The sequence below is a fragment of the Hemiscyllium ocellatum genome, chromosome 10 (assembly GCF_020745735.1).
Source record: "Hemiscyllium ocellatum isolate sHemOce1 chromosome 10, sHemOce1.pat.X.cur, whole genome shotgun sequence".
NCBI classification, from domain to species: domain Eukaryota; kingdom Metazoa; phylum Chordata; class Chondrichthyes; order Orectolobiformes; family Hemiscylliidae; genus Hemiscyllium; species Hemiscyllium ocellatum.
The window spans coordinates 85,146,628-85,172,590 of NC_083410.1; the positions used below are offsets into that span (position 1 = coordinate 85,146,628).

The 25,963-nt window shown below is 43.7% G+C and overlaps 1 protein-coding gene across 1 annotated transcript in view; it reads left to right on the forward strand.

Annotated features, from left to right (window-relative positions):
• Nucleotides 1-5,160: 5,160 nt before the first annotated feature.
• LOC132819831 (ribosome-binding protein 1-like) overlaps nt 5,161-25,963 on the forward strand; it is a 132,851-nt gene continuing 112,048 nt past the window's right edge. The window contains 1 exon segment of the mRNA XM_060831681.1: nt 5,161-5,365. The gene's annotated coding sequence lies outside the window, so the exon portion shown is untranslated.

Consider the following 25,963-nt stretch of genomic DNA (forward strand, 5'->3'; position numbering starts at 1 on the left):
AAGATAGGCAGAGGGGCAGGTAGAATTGAGGAGGCAGGGAGGCTGCAGAAGGATTTGGACAGGTTAGGAGCATGGGCAAAGAAGTGGCAGATGGAGTACTACATGGGAAAGTGTGAGGTCATGCACTTCGGTCAGAAGAATAGAGGCATGGACTATTTTCTAAATGGGGAGAAAATTCATAAGTCTAAATTGCAAAGAGACTTTAGAGTTCTCATCCAGGATTCTCTCAAGATAAACCTCCAGGTTGAGTCAATAGTTAGGAAGGCAAATGCAATGTTGGCATTTAATTTGGAAGGACTTGAATATAAAAGCAGGGATGTACCTCTGAGACTCTATAAGGCTCTGGTCAGGCCACATTTAGAATATTGTGTGCAGTTTTGAGGCCCAATGCCTCAGGAAGGATGCATTGGCCCTGGAGTGGGTTCAGAATGATTCATGAGAATGGTCCCAGGAATGAAAAGCTTAACATATGAGGAACATTTGATGATTCTGGGTCTATACTCGATGAAGTTTAGAAGAATGAGGGGGGATCTAATTGAAACATACAAATGGCCTGGGTGTTGGGAAGATGTTTTCATTGGTAGGAGAGACTAGGACCTGAGGGCACAACCTTAAAGTAAAGGGAAGACCCTTTAGAACAGAGATAAGGAGAAACTTCTTCAGCCAGAGACTAATGAATCTAGGGAAGAAGCTGTGGTGGTCAGGTCATTGATCACATTTAAGACAGAGACAGATAGGTTCTTGATTTTCAAGGGGATCAAAAGAGTTTCAGGGAGAAAGCGGGAGAATGGGATTTAGAAACTTGTCAGCCATGATTGATGGCAGTAGACAAGCAGGAGGCTGTAATCCTTCTTCAGGACTGGGGTGGGTGTAAGGGGAGCTGCAAATAAAGAGGGTGGTGGGGACATAGTGGTGAAATGGGGATAGGTCAAGACAGGTAGAGGATATGACCTGGTTGGTCAATGGGAGGAATGAATCTGGTAGGTGGCTGGGTGGAGTGGAAGGGAGGGGGAGGGACTGGGAAAGGAGTTGGGGGATGCGAAGGGAGATGATTTGAAAGTGGAGAACACAATGTTGAGTCCTCTGGGTTGTAGGCTATCCAGGCAGAAGTTGAGGTGTTGTTCCACCAATTTGTGGTTTGATTCATTGTGGCAATGGAGGAGGCCAAGAATGGTCATATCGGAAAGGGATTGGGAAGGGGAATTAAAATGGGTTGTAATTGGGAGGTCAGGTCAGCCCCTGTGAGCCTGGCTGAGATGCTCAGTAGTCTGGTGAACAGACCTTAATGTCACAGAAAATGAACACCAACTCTTCGACACTCCCTGCTACCTCCACCTTGACTACAACCCCAACATGGCCCATCAGGCCAAAATCACTAGTACTGTCAGTGCCCTCCGATGCTCTGCCCTCCACTGCCTCCAATCTCATAGATCCCCAACCCCGCATTCCCCGGTTCTACCTGCTCCTCAAGATCCACAAGCCCAACTACCCTTGATGACTCATTGTCTCCATATCCTCCCGCCCCACCGAACCCATCTTGTCCTAGCTTGACTCCTCCTCTCCCCCTTGGTTCAGGCACTTCCCACCTACATCAGTGACTCTAACCACACCCTCCATCTCTTCAGTAATTTCCAGTTCCCCGGTCCCCAGAGCTTTATCTTCACTACAGACATGCAGTCCTTATACATATTCATACCCCACAAGGATGGCCTTCAGGGACCTCAGCTTTTTCCTCTCCAATAGACCCATCCAGTCCCCCTCCATCAATACTTCCTCCACCTTGCCTAATTAGTCCTCACACTTAATCACTTTTCCTTTAACTCGTCTCATTTCCTCCAAATCCAGGGGGTGGGCATGGGCACTTGGATGGGTCCCAGCTATGTCTGCCTCTTTGTTGGCTATATCGAACAGTACCTACACAAGCATTGTGCCCCAACATCTCCACCGTTCCATCGATGACAGCATTGGGTCTGCATCCTGCACTCAGACTGAACTGGAGCAGTTCATCGACTTCACCTACAACTTCCACCCCACCCTCAAATTCACTTTGTCCATCTCGGACACCTCCCTCCCCTTTTTTGACCTTTCCGTTTCCAACTCCAGTGACAGTCTCCAGATGGACATTTACTATAAACCACTGACTCTCCCAATTCCCTGGACTACACCTCCTCCCACCCAATATCCTGCAATAACTCCATCCTGTTCTCCCAATTCCTGTGCCTCTGCCACATTTGCCCGCACACGGAGACATTCCACTCTCAGATGTCAACCTATTTTGAACAACGTGCTTTCCCCTACTCTGTCATCCAGACAGCCCTCCACTGCACCACCTCCATTCCTCTTCCATTGCTCTAAATATCCCCAATGCAATAAAGACAGACTCCCCCTTGTCCTCACCTACCACCTTACCAGTTTCCACATGCAAAGCATCAGCTGGAAACACTTTCCGCCAACCCCAACTAGACTCCATCACCGAGAACATCTTCCCCTCCCCGGCCCTCTCTGCCTTCTGCAAGGATAATTCCCTTTGCCAGTCCTTGGTTTGCGCCATTCTCCCCCAAACCCCAGGTACCTTCCCCTGCAACTGGAAAAGATGCCAAACCTGCCAGTACATCACCCCCCTCACCTCCATCCAGGGCCCCAAACAGTCCTTCCAGGTGAGACAGAGGTTCACCTGTCTCTCTTCCAATTAGTTTACTGCATCATGTGCTCCCAATGTGGTCTTCTCGACATTGGGGAGACCAAATGCAAACAAAAGAAACAGTTCGCTCCAATTTCAAATAACCTCCCTTCCTATTCCCTGACTCCTTTCCCAGCCCCTCTCCCTCCATTCCATTCCTCTCATCGACCTTTTAGCCCTGTTGCGTTGAAATAGATATGATTTAATCCAACAGGCATTCCTCACTCCCTGCTGTGTTCCAACCTGACCTGTCACTTCACTTTACTATTTCTGATTACTAGGCAAAAATGAGGACTGCAGATGCTGGAAACCAGAGTCTAGATTAGAGTGGTGCTGGAAAAGCACAGCAGGTCAGGTAGCATCCGAGGAGCCGGAGGAGGAGGAGGAGGAGGAGAAGTAATTTCTGATTACTGTATCACCTCACACTTGCCTCCCTGCTGTTTAGGATCAGCACTAGTCGATGAAAGATGAAAGATGCAGATGCAGCAGGCAGTGAGCATAATTTTAAGGTCAGAACCCAGAACCAGGGGCCACAGTCTATGTACACGATAAAAGTCATTTTGGACTGAGATGAGGAGAAATGTATTCACCAGAGAGTGGTGACCCTGTGGAATTCTCTGCCACAGGAAGCAGTTGAGTCAAAGATTGAATGTTTTCAAGAAGGAGTTAGATATAGTTCTTGAGGCTAAAGGGATCGAGGGGTATAACAAGAAAGCAGGAACTGGGTATTGAGTTGAATAATCAGCTATGATTACATTGAATCTTGAAGCAGGCTTGAAGGAGGACTTATACAGTTTATGGTAGGGCCCTGGGGAGTTCTGGCAAACAGAGGGACCTAGGCTTTTGGGTGCACAGTTTCTTGACAGTTGTGTCACAGGTTGACAGGGTGATGAAGAAGGTGTTTAGCATGCTTGCCTTCATTGCTCAGAGCTTTGAGTACAGGAGTTGGGATATCTTGTTGCAGTTGTACAGTACATTGGTGAGACCATTTTTAGAGTGCTGTGTACAGCTCTGGTTGCCTTGCTATAGAAATTATATTATTAAATTGGAGAGGGTGTAGAAAAGATTTACAAGGATGTTACCAAGACTGGTGGGTTAATTATGAGGAGAGGCTGGGTAGGCTGGGATGTTCACTGGAGCATAGGAGTTTGAGGGATGCCTTTATAGATGTTTATAAAATCCTGAGGGGCAAAGACAAGGTGACTAGCAAAGGTCTTTCCCGAGGATGGGGGAAGTTCAAAGTAAGAGAGAATAATTTTAAGGTGAGAGAAGAAAGATTTAAAAGGACCTGAGGGGCAACTTCCTCATACAGAGTATGCTTTGCATTTGGAATGAACTGCCAGAAGAAATTATACATGCAGGGTACAGTTACATCTTCAAGACATTTGGACAAGTACATGAATCGGAATTGTTTATTGGGATATGGGCCACAGGCAAATGGGACTAGTTAAGATTGGGAAACCTGATTGGCGAGGACAAAGTGGACCAAAGGGTCTGTTTCTGTGCCGTATGACTCTGTGACTGAATGGCGACCACCTGTTTCTAGTTTATGTTTCTTAACCTTTGAAACCTAGGACTACCTAAAGCAGACTTAAATGTGCCCAACAGTACACAATGGGTTTCAAATATACTGAACATATGTGTGCTTATTGTTAATACAGTGCTTATAAATGTGTAAATTCACTCATTCTAACATTCTGTATAACCGAACTGTCTTCAAAAGATTGCTGCCGCCAATTTTGGTGAATTTGAAATAGGGTCATCTCCCCACCTCATCAAATCATCGTCAGTTTTCACCAGTGAAAGACTGTCAATGAGATAGATTTTGGAATGTTTGCATTTTGCTACAAACTGGTATAATCATTAGGAACAGGTACTCCCAGGGTTGTGAAAGAAGCTTGCCATTGTACAGCGGAAATATGCACGGTGTACAGGGATCCACAGAGCTGTCAACGTTGAGAAAACGCAGCGTTTACAGTCAGCAGGCAGGATTGGCGTTGGCTGCACGTCCATTTAAAAACCTGAAGCTGCGTAGGGCCAGAAATGCACTCAGGCACAGTTTAACATTTTTAAACCAGTGTGAGCTCCTGTCACTCCTTCAGAGTGACATTTGCCAGGTTTGTGCCTGTACGTTCCAGGCGAAATGTACCAACACCGGGACAATGCACCCTGCACATACCACAATGAAAGAGTGCAATTCAGTGACTGCTATTTCCCTATTGCTTTCCCTTCCTTGACGGAAGCTCGAGGTGACGAGCCTGGGAAACTGCAGAGTGGCGCGAGACGGGATCTGGGCCACGTTCCATTCCCGGAGCCAGGGGAGAAGGAACTACACTTCCCGGCATGCTCAGCGGGCACCTTGTCCTGTCCCGTCCAGCTATTGGCCGGGGTTGGATTGGAGCGACCAATGGCAGCCGGGGGTGGAGGGGGGCGGGGTGAGCATCGGCCGGCTGCCAGCGCTGGGGAGAGAAGTGCCACGACTCCAAGACGGTCGGGCTCAGTCCGTGTTGTGTGTGGATCGGCGGGCAGGGAGAGCAGCCAGGGGGAAAAATAAGGGGAGGGGGCTGAAGGACAAGGGTAGGGAAGCATCTCTCACACGATCTGCACCGCACCACAGTTAGATTCAACAGCTCGGAGACAGAGACCCCAGCACCCACCCCTCCACAGGCTTGTCTCACGGTTGAGGTAAGGACACTCCATTGACTATAATAAACCCTCTGGCACTGGCTGATGGTGGGGGCATTGGGTACCTTCCGGCACTGTTACCCCCTTCTCTATCTCCACCTCCTCCTGTCCCCCACCCCACAAACACATTGCCCTCTTACTGACTGTCTCTCTGATAACGAGCTTGCATTTTCATCCTGTATGGACACATTGCATACGTGTTCAACTGGGTAAGGTGGGAACAGAATGGGAAAGAAGGTGGGGGTATGTGAAAGATGTGTACTGACTGGGGTTTTGTTTTACTTGGAGTCAATACAATGGTGCACTGCACTGGCTCGTTTCGGCACACGTCCTGTCAAATGTCTAGATCCACATTTTTATGAAGCAACTTCTATTGAACGTTTGATTATTTAAAAGTCAAGTTTCGTTTTGGGATGCACAACTTAGTATTAGTATCGTTTTTAAAGTCACGAAACAGTTCTACTGAGTTTGAAGTACACGCAGTGTTACAAAGGTTAAGAATTTAAAAGTGGACGAAATATCAAAAAGATATCTGATGAGGTGAAATAAGGTCGTAGACCTGAAACATTCTTCACAGACGCTGACCAGGTCTTCCGAAAACATTACAGTTTCTGTTTTTAGTTCAGATTTTCTGCATTAACAACGATATCCTTTGATTTTAAAAAACTTGCTTGCTTGATGAAATACTTTTAAGCAGAGGACATTTTTGTACCTTGATCCAACAGCTGTGCAAAAAGTCATGTGTCAAATATGGTTTCGTTGGATTTTTATTTTGGTTTTGAGCTACACTGTTGGAAATTCATCTTGAGATGGATTGAATTTGACTTTGCTTTCGAGTTATAATTTCGAGGCAACTTCCTGAAAGAAAAGCGATTTTTTTCGAAGTGTTCCACAAAAAAATTAGCTGCCAATGAGAAAGATTGCAGTGCTATTTAACGACGTGAAAATGGTTCTGTGTCTGGGAAAGTTTAAATTCAGGAGATATTCAGGGGAATTGGAACTGGGGCTGAAGTTTGAGTCAGACACAGAGAATCTGTCAGACATTCCGCAAATTAACCGCGTACAGAACTGAAATCATTCCTTTGTTTTCTTCCCCTCCGTTTAGTCTGAAAGATTGATTGTAATCTCAGGGATCCCCTCCCCGGTCTAGATTTTGAGAGATAATCTCCCTGCAGTGAGACAGATTGTGCAAAGAAACGGTCGAGCTTATTTTCAGCAGCTAACGGTTTTTTTTTGAGTGGGCAGACTGAGGAATGTGTGTACACGTTGGCTCTCTGAAATGCTGAAGATCCGGCAATGAAATCTGACCAGTCAGAAACTGCCTCATCTTAATACGGTGTCACTGGGATCCGGCACACACACACACACACAGCGAGATCCGCGCGGCCCTAAAGCCGGATGCTTTCAACCAGGTCCAGTAACTAATATGATTTGAGGAGGAGAAGCAGACTTTTTAGCTCATCATATCTGTACAGTAGTTCTTATGGTGCTCGCACGTTTATTTATTCCCGCAGTTCCTTCAACACCAATGCAGACCAAGGGGTGTTACCCTTTTTAGAATTAATTAGACGTTCTTTGCCGTTTGTGAAAAGAATTAATTGCGGGATTGATATTTGTTATGAAACAGCTGAATCTCCAATTAATTATAATTGGATTTAACTGTGTAAAGCATTAGGATCCAGTGTATTCCTTCTATTTACAGTACTGTGTTTCTTCTCAACTAACAGGAGCCTTCAACTTCCTGCAACATCCAACCCATGCCCATTGCCCTCTCCGCTCAGGTTCCCATCCTGCCATTTTGTTCACATTCCCATCCTCTCCTCAGTTCCAGACATCATCCCATTTCTTCCCTCACATTGTTATAAGACCCCAACCCAGCTGGTCTTACCTCGTCATGTTTCTGCCCCTGTCATCTTGTTCCTCCCTCCACTTCTTCTCCATTTCTCTTCCACCTCATCCCGTCACTCTCACCTCATCCCGCTCTCCCGAGCCTGTTTCTTCCCCATCCCATTTCTTTGTCCCAACAAGCTTGTTCCTCCCCCGTTCTCTTTCCTCTTTCTCCTCATTGTCCCGATTATGTCCCCATTGTCCTGTTTCTGTCCTGTTGCCTTGTTCCCCCTTCCCATTTTTCAACTGTTTCAGCTTATCTTGCAGCCCAACCCACCTTGATTTGTTTCTGCCCCTGCTTGTCCCTTGACTCATCCTGATTTGTCTCTGCTGCTCTGCCCACTTGTCATTTCCCTGTCCCACCTTGATCTGTTTCTCTACACCACAATCTTGATCTGCCTCCCATATTATCGCGCTCTCTGTCCCAAAGAATAGTTACTCACCCCAACATCTCATTACTCCCTCTTCATTTTGTTACTCCTCCATCCTGTAACTTACTCCCTCCTCATCCTGTTCCTTGAACCCTTTCTGTTACTCTCCTCTTCCATCCCATTTGTGCTCCCTCGCCTCACCCCATTTCTTCCTCCAACACATTTCTCTCCCCTTCTCTCATCTTGTTATCTTCTAAAATTAAGAGTTTAGCAATGTGATTATTTAGTATTATGGATGTTCTTCAGGAAAATAGCCCCAGCCAATTCAGCCTTTCCCTATACCTCAAATCCTCCAATTTTGTAATTTTGTTCTGAATCTTTTCAAGTTTAACAACATCCTTCCTATAGCAGGGAGAACAGAATTGCACGCAGTATTCCAAAAGTGGCCTAATCAATGTCCTGTACAGCCACAACATGACATCCCAATTCCGATACTCAATTCGCTGACCAATAAAGGAAAACATACCTAATGCATTCTTCACTATCCTATCTACCTGCGACTCCAACTTCAAGGAACTAGAAACCTGCACCCCAAGGTCTCTTTGCTTGGCAACGCTCCCCAGGACTTTACCATAAAGTGTATAAGTCCTGCCCTGATTTGGCCTATCTAAATAGAACACCTCCCATTTAGAGCTATTGGTGGGAAGTTGGCACAAAGTCTTATAGGTCAGTTCCCAGTGGTAGGATACAGTAAGGGGGAGGCAGAAATTTAGAATAATTGTCAAGCTGGAGAAAGAAAATAATTAAGACTATAAATAATGGAGTGTACCATGAGAAACCTTTCGCTGTCCTCTCATTTTCAACGGCTCACAAAGTTATTTATGTAAATACCTCCTCAACTTTTACTAAGATTAATCTGCGACTGTCTGCACTTTGTCCTCTCCCTTCTTTTTCTCTTTCTCTCTCTCTCTCTCTCTCCTTTTCTCTCCCTGTTTGTGGAAGAACACCTGGCTGGCAGCGTCACAGGAATCTGAGACCTTATCTGTCCTGTTGAAAGGTAGCTTTACTGGTTATAAGGACAACTCCACCTAATTTGTGAACCTTCAGGCAAGGAACCAGCTGTTTTCCATTTCAAACAATGAGGTAACTGGTTATTGTACAGAACCTTTCGTGAGTAACTTTAGAAAGGTCGCTGTTTTACAAAGACTCCATTAAGAACTCAAACTAAAGACATCAGACATTGCAGGTAACTTGCTGACATTTTTGTAGATTGTCAAAATTCCTCGGTGATAATTGTGCAGTTTCCATGGAGTTTTCATGAATTCCTGCGCTGGGTACAAAACTGCCTAGAAGTAAGTCTTGAAAAATTGAACAGTTCACATTCTTTGAATATTTTTTAAATATGGATGCGGTGCATTTACTATTGCTGTAAAGTTGTTTGTGATAGCCCACCTTCATCTGCATTGTAATTAATTGCTATAACTGAAAAACTTCATGGGGACAGGAGTTTCATACCAAGGCAATCTCTACTGTCCCCATGAAATCCCCAGGAAACCTTCCATCCTTACTTGGTATGAAACTGGAGTCCTGTCATAAAAGGCATTAGTGAACCAGTTGGGGTTTTTATAGCAATTTGACAGCTACACATTTGGTTTTTTATTTAACTTCTAACTCGAGCTGGACATTTCTAGCTGGAAATGTATGGATGTTTGCTTTAATGATAATGACAATCAGTGATAGTCAGCATGGCCATCGTCACTGGGGCTAGTTTTCAATTCCTGAATTAATAATTGAATTTAAATTCCAACAGCTACCATACTTTGATTTGGATTGGATGACTGGTCAAATCAGGTTGCCACAGCAGCATCATCTCCCCCACATGATTGCATTAATTGTTGCTTGTGTCAGATTAATTCATTATAAGTACATTTGGCCCCTAAGTATTACGATTACTTAACTAACAGATGCCTCTCATAGAAGCCATCTGCAAAAAAAACTACACACTTAGTATTTAAAATGGAGAAACCCCAACTTCTTTTATCAAAAGAGTAAAATATGAGAATTTGCACATGTTCTAATCTGAAGAAAGTAATCTTCCGACATAAAAAGGTCTCTCTCTTCCCACCCCTCGCTTCTTCACTCACTGTTAGCTCAACTTTTCCACTTCCTGAGCCAAATACCACCTACCCGCAGATCTTTAAAAATGATTTTTTTATATGTTTGGCGATTCTACAAAAATATGAACAGCAGGAGATCTGTCAGTCATCGAGTTTGTTTTATATTCTCTGACTATTATATGTGTAATGGGTAGCTCAAGCCTCATTTGCTAACTAGCCTTTACCCTATATCACTTGATTTTTTTTGGTAAAACTAACTTCTGTTCTCAGTCTTTAAATTTTCAATTAACACCCAGCAACTACAGTGGTTTAAGAAGAGGCGGGGAGGTGGAGTGAGGGGATCTGGAAAAGGCAATTCCAGATTTCCACTGCATGCTAAGACAAGAAGGCCAAATTTACCAGCAACCATCTCTGGGTAGCAAACTGGAATCCTGAGTTAAGAAAGATAGGCCTGTGATCCATCCCAAATTGGTCTTTAGAACTTGGGTTTCCCCAGTGCAACTCTTTAATCAAAACCAGCCTAATTTCAGACTGGGTCAAGACTTGAAAATTCTGGTTCCACAATTAAATGAGTGTGTAAAGCAAACATACCTGATGATTACCATGTCAAGTTACTACAAGGGAATCTATGATTGGCTAATAAGTGCTGGCCCAACCAGCGATGCCCACATCCCGTGAATAACTTTTAAAATAAAGCTGTTTTCAGGGCTATTGTAGATCCTCAAATCCTATTTGAACCATACCCAGAGTAAACTGCTGGACTAAATTGTGTTCCAGAAAGCATCATTTTCATTGAGAGACTGTAAAAGTTGCGATTGTTCTCCTTTGGAGAAGAGCAGGATGAGAAGAAATTTGTTAGAAGTATTCAAAATTATGGGCACCATTACAATTAGATAGGGGAGAAACTATTCCCATTGCTACAGGATCAAGAAACAGAGGGCACGGATACAAGGTAAGTAGCAAAAGGCCAAATGTGACGTCAGGGAAAACTGTCACTTTGCAAGTATTCAGGATCTATGATGCACTGCCCGTGAATGTGGAGGAGGCATGATCAGAAGATAATTGGATTACTATCTGAAAAGGAAAGGTATTTTCATGGCTATGAGGAACAGGCAGGGGAGTGCCGTGAGGTGAATTATTCTTTCAGAAGGCCAGCACAGATATCTCCTTAATGTCGTAATGGATTGAGGGATCCACTAGCTATGCCAGCAGGGAAAGTCATGGTGAGCTGCCTTCTTGAGCTGCTACAGTCTTTGGTGTGAAGCTAAGCTCCATGCTATTTAGACAGGAGCTTCAGGACTTTGACCCAGTAACAGTGAATGAGAGGTGAAGTACTTCTGAGTCAGGATGGTGTCTGGCTTGGGGGAAACTTGCAACTGGCGGTGATTTCATGTGTTTGCTGCCTTTGTCATCATAGGCAGTGGAAGTAGAGGTATAGGAAAGTGCTGTTGATAGAGTCTGGTTGAGTTGCTGCTTATAAATTGTACATGCTGCTGCCAATTTGCATCAGTGGTGAAGGGAGTGAATGTTGAAGGTGATGAGTGGTGAATTGGACTGTTTTGTCTTTGTGATTGTTAAACTTCTATTATTGGAGCTGCAATCACCCAGGCAAGTGGAGAATAGATTAGATTAGATTCCCTACAGTGTGGAAACAGGTCATTCGGCCCAACACGTCCACATTGACCCTCCGAAGAGTAACCTACCCAGACCAATTTCCCACTGACTAATACACCTAATATCGTGGGCGATTTAGCAGGGCCAACTCACCTGAACTGCACATCTCTGGATTGTGGGAGGAAACCGGAGCACCCAGAGGAAATGCAGGGAGAATGTGCAAACTTCACAAAGGCGGTTACCCGAGGCTGGAATCAAACCTGGGTCCTTGGTGTTGTAAGGCAGCAGTGCTAACTACTGAGCCACTGTGCCATCCATAAATATTCCATCACACTCCTAACTTGTGCCTTTTGGTTAATGGATATATGTTGGGGACTCAGAGGTGAGTTGATTGCAGAACTCTCAGCCTCTTACTTGCTGTTGTAGCCCCTGCATTTATATTGCTAGTTCAGTGCAATTTCTGGTGAGTAAAAAGCCTCCATATGTTGGTGGGGGATTCACCAATGGCAGTGACACTTGAACATTAGGAGGTGATGCTTTGGATTCTCACATTTCTTTTGTGATGGTCTTTACTTGACATTTGCATGATGCAAATGTTATTTGCCACTTATCAGCTAAAACCTAGAAATCTTCCAAGTTTTGCTGCACATGGACAGACGCTGATTCAGTATATGAGAAGTTGGAAATGGTGCTGAACGTTGTGTAATCATCAGCAACATCCCTACTCTGATCTTATGGTGGAGAGAGGATCATTGATGAAGCAACTGAAGATGAGGTGTCCTGGGACTGAGATAATTCACTATTAACCCTCTCAACCATCTCCCTCTATGCTACAAATAACTGTAGCTAATGGAGATTACTTACAGTGTGGAAACAGGCCCTTCGGCCCAACAAGTTCACACCAACCCGCCGAAGCGACAACCCACCCATACCCCTACATATACCCCTTACCTAACACTACGGGCAATTTAGCATGGCCAATTCACCTGACCCGCACATCTTTGGACTGTGGGAGGAAACCGGAGCACCCGGAGGAAACCCACGCAGACACGGGGAGAACGTGCAAACTCCACACAGTCAGTCGCCTGAGGCGGGAATTGAACCTGGCGCTGTGAGGCAGCAGTGCTAACCACTGTGCCACCGTGCCGCCCCTTGATTTCCCTTGATTTACAATCACTCCAATTTTGCCGGGTCTATTTGATGTCATTGTTGATTAGTTTCTGCTTAGATGTCGAGTACAGTTCCTCTCACCTTGTGTCTTGTATCTAAGTTAGGATCAAGACTAAATTGAGGCCAGGAGCTGTGGCCCTTGCAGAGCCCAACTGAATGTCAGTGATCTAGTTATTTGTTAGCAAGCGTCACCTGATAGTACTGTCGATGACCTCTTTTGTCACTTTGCAGATTATTGAGATTAGACTGATAGGATGGTTGTTTGCTGGGTTAGATTTTTCCTGTTTTTTGTGGTCAGTGCAATTTATCATCTTGCTGTTTAGATGCTAGTGTTGTAACGATAAATGAGAGGCTAGCGAAGGGCCTGGCAAGTTCTGGAGCTCAAGTTTTCATATTATTGCCAGAATGTTGTCAGAGGCCGTAGCCTTTGCAGTATTCAGTGCCTTGAGCCATTTTTCGATGTCAAGCGGAATGAATTGAATTGGTTGAAGACGGAAACTGTGATTTTGGGCACCTCAAGAGATGTCTGAAATGGATCTGTGTGATTGCTTAGCCCTATCTGTTGCATGCTGTTTACACTGTTTGGCATGCAAACAAACCTTTCTACGTTTACTAGTTGACACGTCATTCTAAGGTGCTGCACGTGGCATGCCCTTCTACAGTCTTTAATGAACCAGGTTGGTCAACCAGCTTGATGGTAACATGTCATCTACTGTGACCGTTGCTCTCGATGTGGTCTCCTCTACACTGGGAGGCAGGATGCTAACTTGTAGAATGTTTCAGAGAACATCTCTATGACAAATGCACTAAACAACCTCACCACCCTGTGGCTAAACACTTCAATCCCCCCCCCCCCTTCCACTCTACCAAAGACATGCAGGTGCTGATCCTCCTCCACTGCCAGATTCTAGCCACCCAATGCGTGGAGGAAGAATGCCTCATCATCTGCCTTGGGCCCCTCCAACCACACAGGATCAATGTTGATTTCACCAGTTTCCATATCTCCCCTCCCCCACCTTATCCCAGATTAGATTAGATTCGCAGGACCTTTGGCGCAACAAGTCCTCACTGACCCTCCAAAGAGCAACCCACCCATTTTCTTCTGACTGATGTACCTAACACCATGGGCAATATAACATGGCCAGTTCACCTGACCTGCACATCTTTGGACTGTGGGAGGAATCCGGAGCACCCAGAGGAAACCCACGCAGACACTGGGAGAATGTGCAAACTCCACGCAGACAGTCGCCCAAGGCTGGAATCAAACAGAGTTCTCTGGCGCTGTGAGGCAACAGTGCTAACCACTGAGCCACCGTGCTGCCCATGACCCAATCCTCCAACTTTGTACTGCCCTCTTGAACCGCACTACCAGTCCATCCTCTTTCTCACCTATCCCTCCACCATCACCCCTCACCTTCATCTACCTATTGCATTCCCAGCTACCTTCCCTCCCCAGTCCTACCTCCCTCCCATGTATCTTTCAATCCTCCTTGGAGCTCCACCACATTCCTGATGAAGAGCTTATGCTCAAGATGTCGACTCTTCTGCTGTTGGAATGTTGCCTGACCTGCTGTGCTCGAGTAAAAAGTGAGGTCTGCAGATGCTGGAGATCAGAGCTGAAAATGTGTTGCTGGTTAAAGCACAGCAGGTCAGGCAGCATCCAAGGAACAGGAAATTCGACGTTTCGGGCCAGAGCCCTGTTCCTTGGATGCTGCCTAACCTGCTGTGCTTTGACCTGCTGTGCTCTTCCAGTGCCATACGTTTTGACTCTGATCTCCAGCATGTGCAGTCCTCACTTTCTCCTAATAGCTGTATCCAATTTAGAAAACGGGTCTGGAAGCAGGTCCTTCAATAAAAAAAAAGGAGTCCCATCAAATTTAGCAGTGGTCTGGAATGTGCATAGATTAGACAAAGGCTGTGCTTTGCTAAAATCATTACTTCTGGAAGTTTTACGATTTCTTGCCTGTCTTTAAGTAAACCCAGTTAAGATTGTAAGGTTGTAACATTGACTTGAGCTTTGGCCTTTTTTATTGTTGTGTTGTAACAAACTTCTATAATTGTGATTATAATCAGATTATCTGAGTTTATGATAACAGTTGGTGTCAGCATTAATATTAACCAAGGCATTGAAGAGATTTCAATCCATGCTGCACTTTATTCAAGACTGTTTGGCAGAATAGTTTTTGAATGTTTTATTCTGTTTCTTTTAGCTTTGGACAGATGTAGCAAGTATATTTCAGCATTTCATATTATTATACGTGCAATATAACAATTTTTATTTATATAAAGTTAAAAATCACACAACACAAATTATAGTCCAACAGGTTTATTTGGAAGCATTAGCTTTCGGAGGGCTGGTTGTGGTAGGTAAGATCGTAGGACACAATTTATAGCAAAATTTATTTATATAGCATCTTTTAACGTGGTAAGTGTAGAAAAGCCTGTTTGACAGAAGAGCAATGACATTCCTCTCAACTGCCCCACCCACTTTCAACAGCATAAATCTCATCACACTTGTACCTCTTTTCCATTTCAAAGAAGAGTACTATTGGACTAGAAACGTTAACTGTTTCTCTCACTGCTGATGCTGGCCAACCTGCAGAGTTTTTCCAACACTACTGTTTTAATAAGTTTGTTATGTATAATCAATGAGCTGTGCATGCAACTTTTTTATTGATCCTTTTATTATGGAAAAATAAGGAAAGCTCCCTGCAACTGAAGTTAACAGAATAAATTAATTGGTTATGAAAATTTCCATGACTTGATCAAATATTGTTGACCTGGGATTTCTTCCCATTTTTGTCAGGTTCTGCTTTCCTGTCGTCTTTGTGGGATAGTCCAGATCATAGCAAATTCCAGGAAAGTTGTCAATGTTGACTTCCAGTCAGTTTCCTTGGATATGACTAACATGTGATGAGTCTCCTTCACAGGTGCTATTGACTTTTAAGCTCCCTCATGTGACCAAGACTTGCGAATTTAACATCCAAGTTAAGCAGATTACAAGAGTAACCTTAGTGCAAGGAAACCCGAGTGCATTTCCATTGTGCATGTTTGTTAACATTGTGGCTACTGAGTAACTGAGTTGTGTCCTCTCTCCTCTACTGAAGGCACCGATCTATGTTTAAGTGGGCATACTTCTTTGGGTACGAGTCACCCTCATCAAAGTGACTGTTCTTCATGTATGAGTTTAAGAAACAAGACCTAGCAATTTGACTAGAAGAAAGTGAGGACTGCAGATGCTGGAGATCAGAGTCAAAAAATGTGGTGCTGGAAAAGTGCAGCAAGTCAGGCAGCATTCGAGGAGTGGGAGAGTCAACATTTCAAACATAAGTTTATGATCGAAACATTGACTCGCTTGCTGTCTGACTGGCTGTGTTTTTCCAGCACTACATGTTTTGACACAGATATTTGACTATTTGCGTGGGCAAGCTGCGTCTTGCTGTACCAGTTCCTCCCTGAAACTGAAGTCCCCAGATTAACATTTACCAGGAAGGGAATGCAATGTAGACTGGGAAGTATAGTAAATGTTAACCATAGCTCTACGTTTGCATTTTCATACCTGAATCAAACTGTCATGTGTTCAAGACCCAATTGAGAGATTTTAGTACCAAATCTGGACTGACACCCCAGTGTTGTAGTGAGAGAGCGCTGGACTTTGGAATCCTTTAGTTTTAAGACTGAAATGAAGGGATTCTTTTTTGTCCCCTGTGTATATCCTGTGGGATTCTCTTCCTTTAGAGAGCAATGGAGGCTGGGTCATTGCATTTATCCAATGCTGAGTTAGACAGAATTTTGACTGATAAGGGAATCATGAGTTATGTGGGGCAGATGGACAAGTGAGGTTAAGGCCCTAATTGATTGATGATGATCCTGACAAATGGCTGAGCTGACTTACAGACTGAGTGGCCTACTCTTGCTTTCCGTTCTTGTTCATATCTTTTGAATATTGCGTTAAACCGAGGCTGAGCCCCCTCAAGTGGACGATAAAGATTATTTGTGGCAATTTGGAGAAGAAGAGCCAGGTTCTATCCAGTGTTATGGCCACTCTATTTCTCTTGAACAACACTGATAAATTGTTTATCACATTGATGCTGTGAGAGCTTGGTGCGTGCAAATTGGCTGCTGCATTTCCTACATTGTAAAAGTGACCATCACTTCTAAAGACAATTTGCTTTATTCCTTGTGAAGCACTTTGGATTGTCCGGTGGTTATGAAAGGTGCTCTGTAAAGTAAGTCTTCACGACAGAATTCTCTTACTTAACATTGCTATTACTAGTCAACGCCATGCTACTTTTAAGTACGAATATGAACATGATAGTCAGTGAATGGCTAAAGTATGTGAATTGACCCGTGGTTAAATGATCTGGCCTGCTAATATTGATTGCTTAATAATTTGGGAATGTACTGATTCTACTGCTTCAAAGGATAGTTTTCTCTTTCCAACAACTCTGTGAGAAGGACCTCATTTGGTTCAATCTTTCGGGGGAGATGATGGCGTACTGGTAATGTCACTGGATTTTGATTCCAGAGGCCCTCAGGTGATGTTCCTTCCACAAAGAATTGAATCACACAGTGGCAGCTGGTAAATTTTGATTTCAGTGAATAAATCTTTTATACACAAAAAGCAGGACAAGTCCAACCCAACCAATTACCACCCAATCAGTCTACTCTCTATCAGTAAAGTGATGGAAGGGGACATCAACAGTGCTATCAAGCAGCACCTACTCAGCAAGAACCTGTTCAGTGACGCCCAGTTTGAGTTTCGCCAGGCTCACTCAGCTTCTGATCGCATTACAGGTTGGTTCAAACACGGACAAAATAGCTGAATTCCAGAGGTGAGGTGAGAGTGACAGCCCTTGACATCAAGGTTGTATTTGACTGAGTGTGGCATCAAGGAGCCCTGGCAAAACTGGAATCAGTGAGTATCAGGGGGCAAATACTTTGCTGGTGAGAGTCATACCTGGCACAAAGGAAGATAGTTGTGGTTGTGGAGGGACAGTCATCACATCTCTGCAGGAGTTCCTCAGAGTAGTGTCCTAGGCCCAACAATATTCAGTAGCTTCATCAATGACCTTCCTTCTGTCATAACGTCAGAAGTGCAGATGTTCGCTGATGATTGCATGATGTTCATCACCGTTCGTGCTCAAATGCGACAAGATCTGGACAATATCCAGGCTTGGGCCAACAAATGGCAAGTAACATTTGCACCACACAAATGCCAGACAATGATCATCACCAATAAGAGACACTCTAACCACTGCCCCTTGACATTCACTGAATCCCTCAACATCCTAGAGGTTGCCATTGACCAGAAACTCAACTGGACTCACTATATAAACACAGTGGCTCCAAGAGCAGGTCAGAGACTAGGGATACTGCAGCGAGTAACTCGCCTCCTGACACCCCAACGTCTATCCACCATCTACAAGGCACAAGTCAGGAGTGTGATGGAATACTCCCCACTTGCCTGGATGGAGGCAGCTCCAACAACACTCGAGAAGCTTAACACCATCCAGGACAAAGCAACCCGCTTGATTGGCACCACATCTACAAACATTCAAACCCTCCACCACCAGTGCTGAGTAGCAACAGTGTGTACTATCTACAAGATGCACTGATGCAATACAGAATTCACTAACAATCCTTAGACAGCACCTTACAAACTCGCAACCACTTCCACCTAGAAGGACAATAGCAGCAGGTACTTGGGAACACCACCACCAGCAAGTTCCCCTCCAAGCCGCTCACCACCCTGACTTGGAAATGTACCATCGATGATTCAGAGTCGTTGGGTCATAATCCTGGAATTCCCTCCCTAATGGCATCATGGGTTAACCTACAGCAAGTGGACTGCAGCAATTCAAGAAGGCAGCTCATCACCACCTTCCCAAAGGCAAATACAGAATGGGCTATCAAAGCTGGCTAGCCAGCGACACCCAAGTCCCACAAAAGAATAAGGAAAATATAAAGCTAGTCTTAATCATGATGATTATTGTAAAAACCATTTGGTTCACTATGATATTTTCAGGATGGAAGTTTGCCACTTTAACCTCTGTTACTGAGATGTGACTCCAAAAAAAAACAAGTTAACTCTTAAATGGCCTCTACAATAGTCTAGCAAACCACTCAGTTTAAAGGCATTTAAGGCCTTGTCAGCAGTATCCATATGCCATGAAGAAGTAAAACTGATTCTATACATTTCAGGGTTTTCCTGGTGAGTTAGTTCGTGACAGTGATGTGGGGAAGAGTGCAGACTGTTAGGGTGTTAGATTTGAGACAGGGAGTGATCCCAGTTAGCCAACTGTAGCTGAATGGAATTGTTAGTATAGAATGTAAAAATGCTGAAAATGTGTTGCTGGTTAAAGCGCAGCAGGTCAGGCAGCATCCAAGGAACAGGAAATTCGATGTTTCGGGCATAAGCCCTTCATCAGGAATGCCCGAAACATCGAATTTCCTGTTCCTTGGATGCTGCCTGACCTGCTGCGCTTTAACCAGCAACACATTTTCAGCTCTGATCTCCAGCATCTGCAGACCTCACTTTTTACTAGAATGTAAAAATGTAATTCTCATCAGAATCTAATTGTAATAAATACATTTCTTGCATAATTGACAATGTAAGAATGACATTAAATTACCTTTGGCTTTACAGACACTAAGCCAGCAAGGAGCTGTCCTTACAATATCGTGTGACCAACTGGGAGAGGCAAGCTCATAAAGGAATTTCTGACCTTTATTTTTTTGTAGAGGGGAGGCGCAGTCAGGTTAGTGAAGGGTGCAACACCTGGGAATCTTAGAGCAAAGAATGTCAAGGGCAATCTAGTAATGTGTTTAAAAAGATGAAGGATTTTGATAGGGAAAATAAAGGCAAAACTGTTCTCCCTGGCAGGAGAACTGGCCATAAGAGGGAACAGATTTAAGTTAATTAGTAAAATAACCAGAGCAGAGGTGAAGAGAATTTCTTTACACAGTGAGTTGTTCTGGTCTGGAGTGTACTGCCTAACTGGAAGGTGGAAGCAGAATCAATAGTAACTTTGCAATGGGAATTAGATAAATACTTCAATACTCTATGCATCCCATCCCAACCAAAATTCCTTTTCCCTATTATTGCTGGCCATGCTTTCAGCTGCTGAGATGGTACATTCTGTAATTCCCTCCCAGATCTGTTCAGCTTGCCACTCACTCTCTTCCTTTAAGGCAGTATAAAACCTATCCTATTGACTAAGCATCAGGTCCCTTATGCTAATACCATTTCTATTGACTGAGTTAGTTTTGTCTGACAACACTTTAATGATGTGAGTTGGGACTTTGTAGTACTTTAAGGCACTGGATAAATGCAGGATGTTTTTATTGAAGTAGGAGTCAGCATTAAACATGTCAAAATGTGGCACTGTCAATCACTCGTAGAAAGTGAAGGGATGGAATTGTTAGTCGGAAGTGCCTCACTGACTTGGCATGAGGTGCTGTTCTGAGGGGAATGTGTGTGTGTGCAGGGGGGACTGATTGGAAGATATAATTAGTGATTTAATCAGATTAATGGAGTTGTCTGGCCTGTGTCCGGTGAGTCATTAGTGATAGATTTCGTAGTACGTCTAGGGCATGCTTTGCTAGGAATCTTTCATTCCTAATGGGCAAAAGAAAATTTCACAAATATTTAAAGAAACAGTGAGAACACACCTATTCCTTGGTCAGGTGAGCTTGGCCTTTCTAAAGTAACAAACAGAAAGTGTTGGGACAACACAAGATCATCCATGATCTCTGGTCAGAATCTGGCTCAGAGAATGTCCTGCTCTGCTGACCTGGTTTCCACGGTGACACATTGTTTTTCTTATACTATGTACAGCCCTGATCTCTTCACTGGACAATGGAGGTCCGTCTTTGGGCTTGCCTGAAGAAGCTGGAAATTCATTGCGCTCTCCTGCATTCATCAGAGAGAGTAGTTGGGGAAGCTTTTTGAAAAAAAATGACTCTCAATTAAGTCAAATCTGTTTCATCAATAACCCAGCTAATGGAGCAGCATATCTAAATTGGTGTTGGCAAGTTTGCTACCAAATCCAGTTGATTCAATAAAACTCTAAACTATCCAGAGCCACATATTGCAGTGATCTGATATAGTATCCCTTTTTTGGGATATACATTTGGATTCATTTGTTTGTGTAGGCAAATGCAATAGAATGTGGATAAATGTGAGGTTATCCACTTCGGTGGTTAAACCAGGAAGGTAGATTATTAAGAAAAAGGTGAGGTGCAGCAAAACCTGGGTGTCATAGTTGAACAGTCGCTGAAAGTTGGTATGTAGGTGTAGCAGGCAGTAAGCAAAGCTAATGGCATGCTGGCCTCCATAGCGAGAGGATTTGGGGTAGGGATAGCAATGTCTTGCAGCAGTTGCACAGGACCTTGGTGAGGCCATACCTTGAGTATTCTGTGCAGTGTTGGTCTCCTAGTCTGAGGAAGGATATCCTTGCTTTTGAGGAGGGGGGGGGGGGGGTCCAGTGAAGGTTCACCAGATTGATTGCTGGGATGGCAGAACTGACATCTGAGAAAACACTGGATCGATTGTACTGACTGGCACTTAGAAGAGTGGGGGGGTGCGGGATCTCAAAGAAACACATAAAACCCTGATGGGACTGGACAGGCTAGATACAGGAAGAATGTTCCCGATGTTGGGAAGGCCTGAACTAGGGCTCACAGTCTTAGAATAAGGAATAAGCCAGTCAGGACTGAGATGAGGAAGAATATCTTCACTTCGAGAGTGGCGAATCTGTGCAATTCTCTCCCACAGGAAGCTATAGGGGCCAGCTTATTAGATAGATTCAAGAGGGAACTGGACATGGCCCTTGCAGCTAAAGGGATCAAGGGGTATAGGGAGAGGTTCAGGAATAGGATAATGAGATTGCATGATCTGCCATAATCATATTGAATGGTGGTGCAGACCTGAAGGGCTGAATAGCCTGTTTTCCACATTTCTATCTATTATGGAATGGTAGGACACAAGTGCTGGCCGTAAATCTGGTGTGAAGCACATTTATGTATCGGCCCCACTGTTCCCAGGCAAACAGAAAGCTGCCCTTAAATCTTAAACATTTGCATTGTCACTTGTCTGCCCAACTCCCCTTGCACTTGTAAAAAAGTAACTTGTATTTCTGACATGAGGGATGAGAGTCTTCTTTCAAGCAGAGATATTGGGGAAGTATAGACTTTTCTTAGCAGAGAAGGTTAAGGGAAGATTAAACAGGGGAGTTCAAAATTAAATGGAGTTTTCTCAGAGTTGATGGTCTTTCTTCTAAAAATCGGTCAGTAACCAGAATGGAGAGCTTCAGGGTCAGGAACTGAGAGGATCTGAGGAAAGAAGGAACTGAGAGGATCTGAGGAAAGAAGGAACTGAGAAGATATGAGGAATGTTTATACTTCCCCAAAGTTGTTGTCATCCGGAACGCACAGCAGTTAGTTGGTGGGAGCAAAGTCAGAAGCAGTTTTGGAAGGGAATTGTATAACTACTTGAAAGAAACCATTTACAAGGTCAAGGGGAAAGATTGGGACTAATTAGCTCTTTCAAACGGTTGTTGTATGCTGTAAAATCTGTGGTTTTATGTAGCAGCTTGTTACAGTCGCACCCTATTATGATGAATTGTAGACATTTCAAACAGTATAACTGACACTATTAGATGATCCATCTTCAAGTGTAAAGCAGCTACTGCTGAAGTTGTAAACTTACTAAACACTAGGTTAGCATATTATTTTTTCAAACTGTAACATTCAGGAGAATGTATCTATTTCTAAATCTAGAGCAGTCAACTGAATCTATTAGTCTTGCCACAGCATTCAGTGGAATACGAGGCTGTAGCTGGTTTAGTGACGAGGTCAGCCAGGGAGAGGGAGAGAAAAGAGTTCCAGGCAGCACTTAACCAATGTACATAAACTCTGGAGGCAATGCGAGAGCTAAGATGGTAAATTAATGATGCAGTGAAATTCAAACAGTGCTTTGGTGCTGTTCAGTTGAAGTATTGAGTAACTCATATTGACACACCGTGACCTCGCTATCACAACCATTGCCCTTGCACTAGTTTGTACCTTCTCAGTGATAGAAACTTTTTAAAGTGATATTTGTTGTTATTGGTAATTTCATTTTCCCACATTCACACTGGCGAGGGGAAAGGCCAAAATCAGCTGTTTGTCAGAGAGTTGTACACGTTAAAGTACAGAATTGTTGACCCTAATTCTCAGGAGGCTCAGTGCAGAAATTCTTCACAGAAGGTGGCACGATGGCTCATTGGTTAGCACTGCTGCCTGACATCGCCAGGGATCTGGGTTCGATTGCAGCCTCGGGCGACCATCTGTGTGGAGTTTGCACATGCTTCCTGCGTCTGCGTGGGTTTCCTTCCACAGTCCAAAGATGTGCAGATTAGGTGAATTGGCCATGCTAAATTGCACTGTAGTGTTCAGGGATGTGTAGGCTAGGTGCATTAGTCAGGGGTAAATATCGGGTACGGATCTGGGTAGGTTACTCTTCGAAGGGTCAGAGTGACTTGTTGGACCGAAGGGCCTGTTACCACACTGTAGGGATTCTAAAAAAATTCTAGTCCCTGACCTCTGAATGTGGGCTCAATTTGTCTGCTTGCTTTGTTCCCTTTCGTAAGAGTTGACCCGTTTATAAATAGTGTTGACTCTTTTTCTCTCTGCAGTGGATTTTTTGCAGTTTCAAATCAGAAGTTTTGGAAGGGGCTTTCTGGTATTTCTTTATTGAAAGCTCCAAGGGCTTAAAATTCTGTACACTCGGACTCAAGTCTGGCAGGCTTGGCTCAGCACAACTCTGGCCAAAATAAATATTTACTTTACTGCAGTGAGGGTAGAAAGAATTGGCAAATGTAATCAACATGTGAATGTTTTCTTTCTTTCTTTAATATTTGGAGAGTATGGTCTGTGAGTTTCTAGAACTTATTAGCGTGCAGCACTGAAAATTAAACTTTTTCATTTTATTAGCCAGTATTGCTTCACGTCAACAAAACACTCCCTCAAAGCCTCTGATTGTTGCAGAACTGTTTCAATTTACAAGATTGCCTTACCTCAACCCATTGAAGCAATCTTTGTCATATCCTTTTGCTACAATTATGGAACTTGTTGCCAAGTCACAGTATTATTGGAACCTGAATCTAGAGGGTAGTCCTTATGTGACTCTAGAATTCAATAGAATGAGAAATCCAGGAGGAGAGGTGTCCAGCCTTGCTAATAACTTTTGTTTTAGCAGATGTACTTGATTTCACTGTATATTGTGCAAAGTAGCATTAGCTCAGTACTCGAATATATTTGCTTGTCTGGAGCCCTAAGAAGGAGAATGGAGCAGATTTTTGCAATCCATTCTTCAAGAATCCTTTTGTTAACAACAAAGAACCTGCATTGATGTAGCAGCTTTAACTACATCAGGACATGATTGCAGCCAATGAAGTACTTCTGAAGTGTAGCTGCAGTGAAGCAGTGAGCACAGCAGCTGGCTTGCACATGGCCAGCTCCCACTTACAGTGGGGAGATGAATGAGGAGATAATGTCTTTCAGCTGTTGGTTGAAGGGAGACCAATCGGAACATCTCAGTTGGCATGATGTCCAGCTCAACCTTCTGCAGGCAGGCAGCTTCAATAAAAGGAGAGGGGTCACACTGGTTACAACGTGAATGTGGGAGGTTTGCTAAAGTATCATGGTTTCAGGCTAATACCTCAAATCATTAAACTCCCAGATGAGGAGAGAATAAGTGGCTCCCCTTCTTCATTCACTTGCCCTTTTGATTGGTCGGAACTAGGTTAAATTAAAAAGGATCTCTCCCCTGATGGATTCCCTTTTGCCCGACAAAATGAATTTATGTTTTAAAAGGAACAAATTTAATGTTTTTCCTTCTCGAATTCAGAAATATCATTATACACCTCTGAAGCAGGTCAGACGTGAACCTGGGTGTCCTAGTCCAGAGAGAGGGACACTATGACTGCGGCATGAGAGGCCCTCAAGGAGCAAATTTAACCAGGCTTTCTCGAGTAAGCTTATGGGTTACTAAATGTGAAAAGAGTTAATAATGCAACACACGTACAGACCTAATAGGAATAAGAAGAGTCCAAAGAAAGATATAAGTTAAACGATTTACAGAACAATCTCTCTGGGTGGTTTTTGTAGTCTAAATTATAGAGTGTTAGTAGTTCAACAGTTGATTTGGAATTCTTGACTTTTGCTGGTTATTTGAAATCCTTTTGTGCTTTTTTCTTTTTGATGGTGATTAACTTGCAGCACTCAGAGCAAGAGGACATTTCTTGTACAGTTTCCTTACGATTAGCTCTGCTGGGTAGACAGCTTCCATAATGAGACAGTCTTCTAATGTCAGTGAAGGGTGACTTGTGGGTGATGCTTCGACTGACATTCACCGCTCACCAGAGCTCAAATCCAGGCTCGTATATACAAACCTGAGGTCACTTTCACACCTTCTGCCAGTAGCAAATATACACCAGGTTTTTAAGTTGAAAATCACACAACACTAGGTTATAGTCCAACAGGTTTATTTAGAAATACTGGATTTTAGAGTGACATTCCTTCACCCGATGAGGGAGCAGCACTCTGAAAGCTAGTGCTTTCCAATAAACCTGTTGGATTATAACCTGGTGTTGTGTGATTTTCAACTTTGTACGCCCCACTCCAACACCAGCTCCTCCACTTCAGGTTTTTAAGTTTGTCTGTTGCTGAAAGGGCAAAACACGAAAAATGTCTCCACGCGAATGATTTTGCTGAGTCAGAAAAGATAGTAAATCCCCTTGTTATCTGTTCGTGTTCCAGGAAACTTGAAAGGATAGTAAATTGTGAGGAGGGCAGTGTAGAGCTCCAACAGGACATTGACAAGTTGATGAAGTGAGTGGATAGGTAGCAACTGCACTTCCATGTCAAGAAGTGTGAGGCGATTCCTTTTGGTAAATTGAATGTTGAAAGACAATACTGAATAGTGGATACAATTTGTAAGGTAGAGGGGACTTGGTACATAAGTGGAGAAAGCGGTTAATGAAACATACTGTCCTTGGCTTTATTAATCTGAGTTTAGAGTACAATAGCAAGGAAGTGAATTTGTATAGGGCACTTATTTGACTCCAGATGGAATATTGTGTTCAGTTCTGGGCGCCACGTTATAGGAAGGATATGATGCACTGAAAAAAGTACAGAATCATTGCAGAGATGAGAAATTCCAGTTTAGAAGATAGATTGAAGATATTGGGAGTGTTCTCCTTGGATAGAAATAGGCGGAGAGGTTTTTATGAGGGGCTCGATGTAGTGGATGGAGAGAAACTGTTCCCACTGTGAAAGGATTAAGAGCCAGAGTGCACTGATTAATAGTGATTTGCAAGAGAAGCAAATGCGAGGTGAGGGGAACCTTTCTTACGAAGCAAGTTAGCAATGTACGGAACACGTGGCCCCAAAAT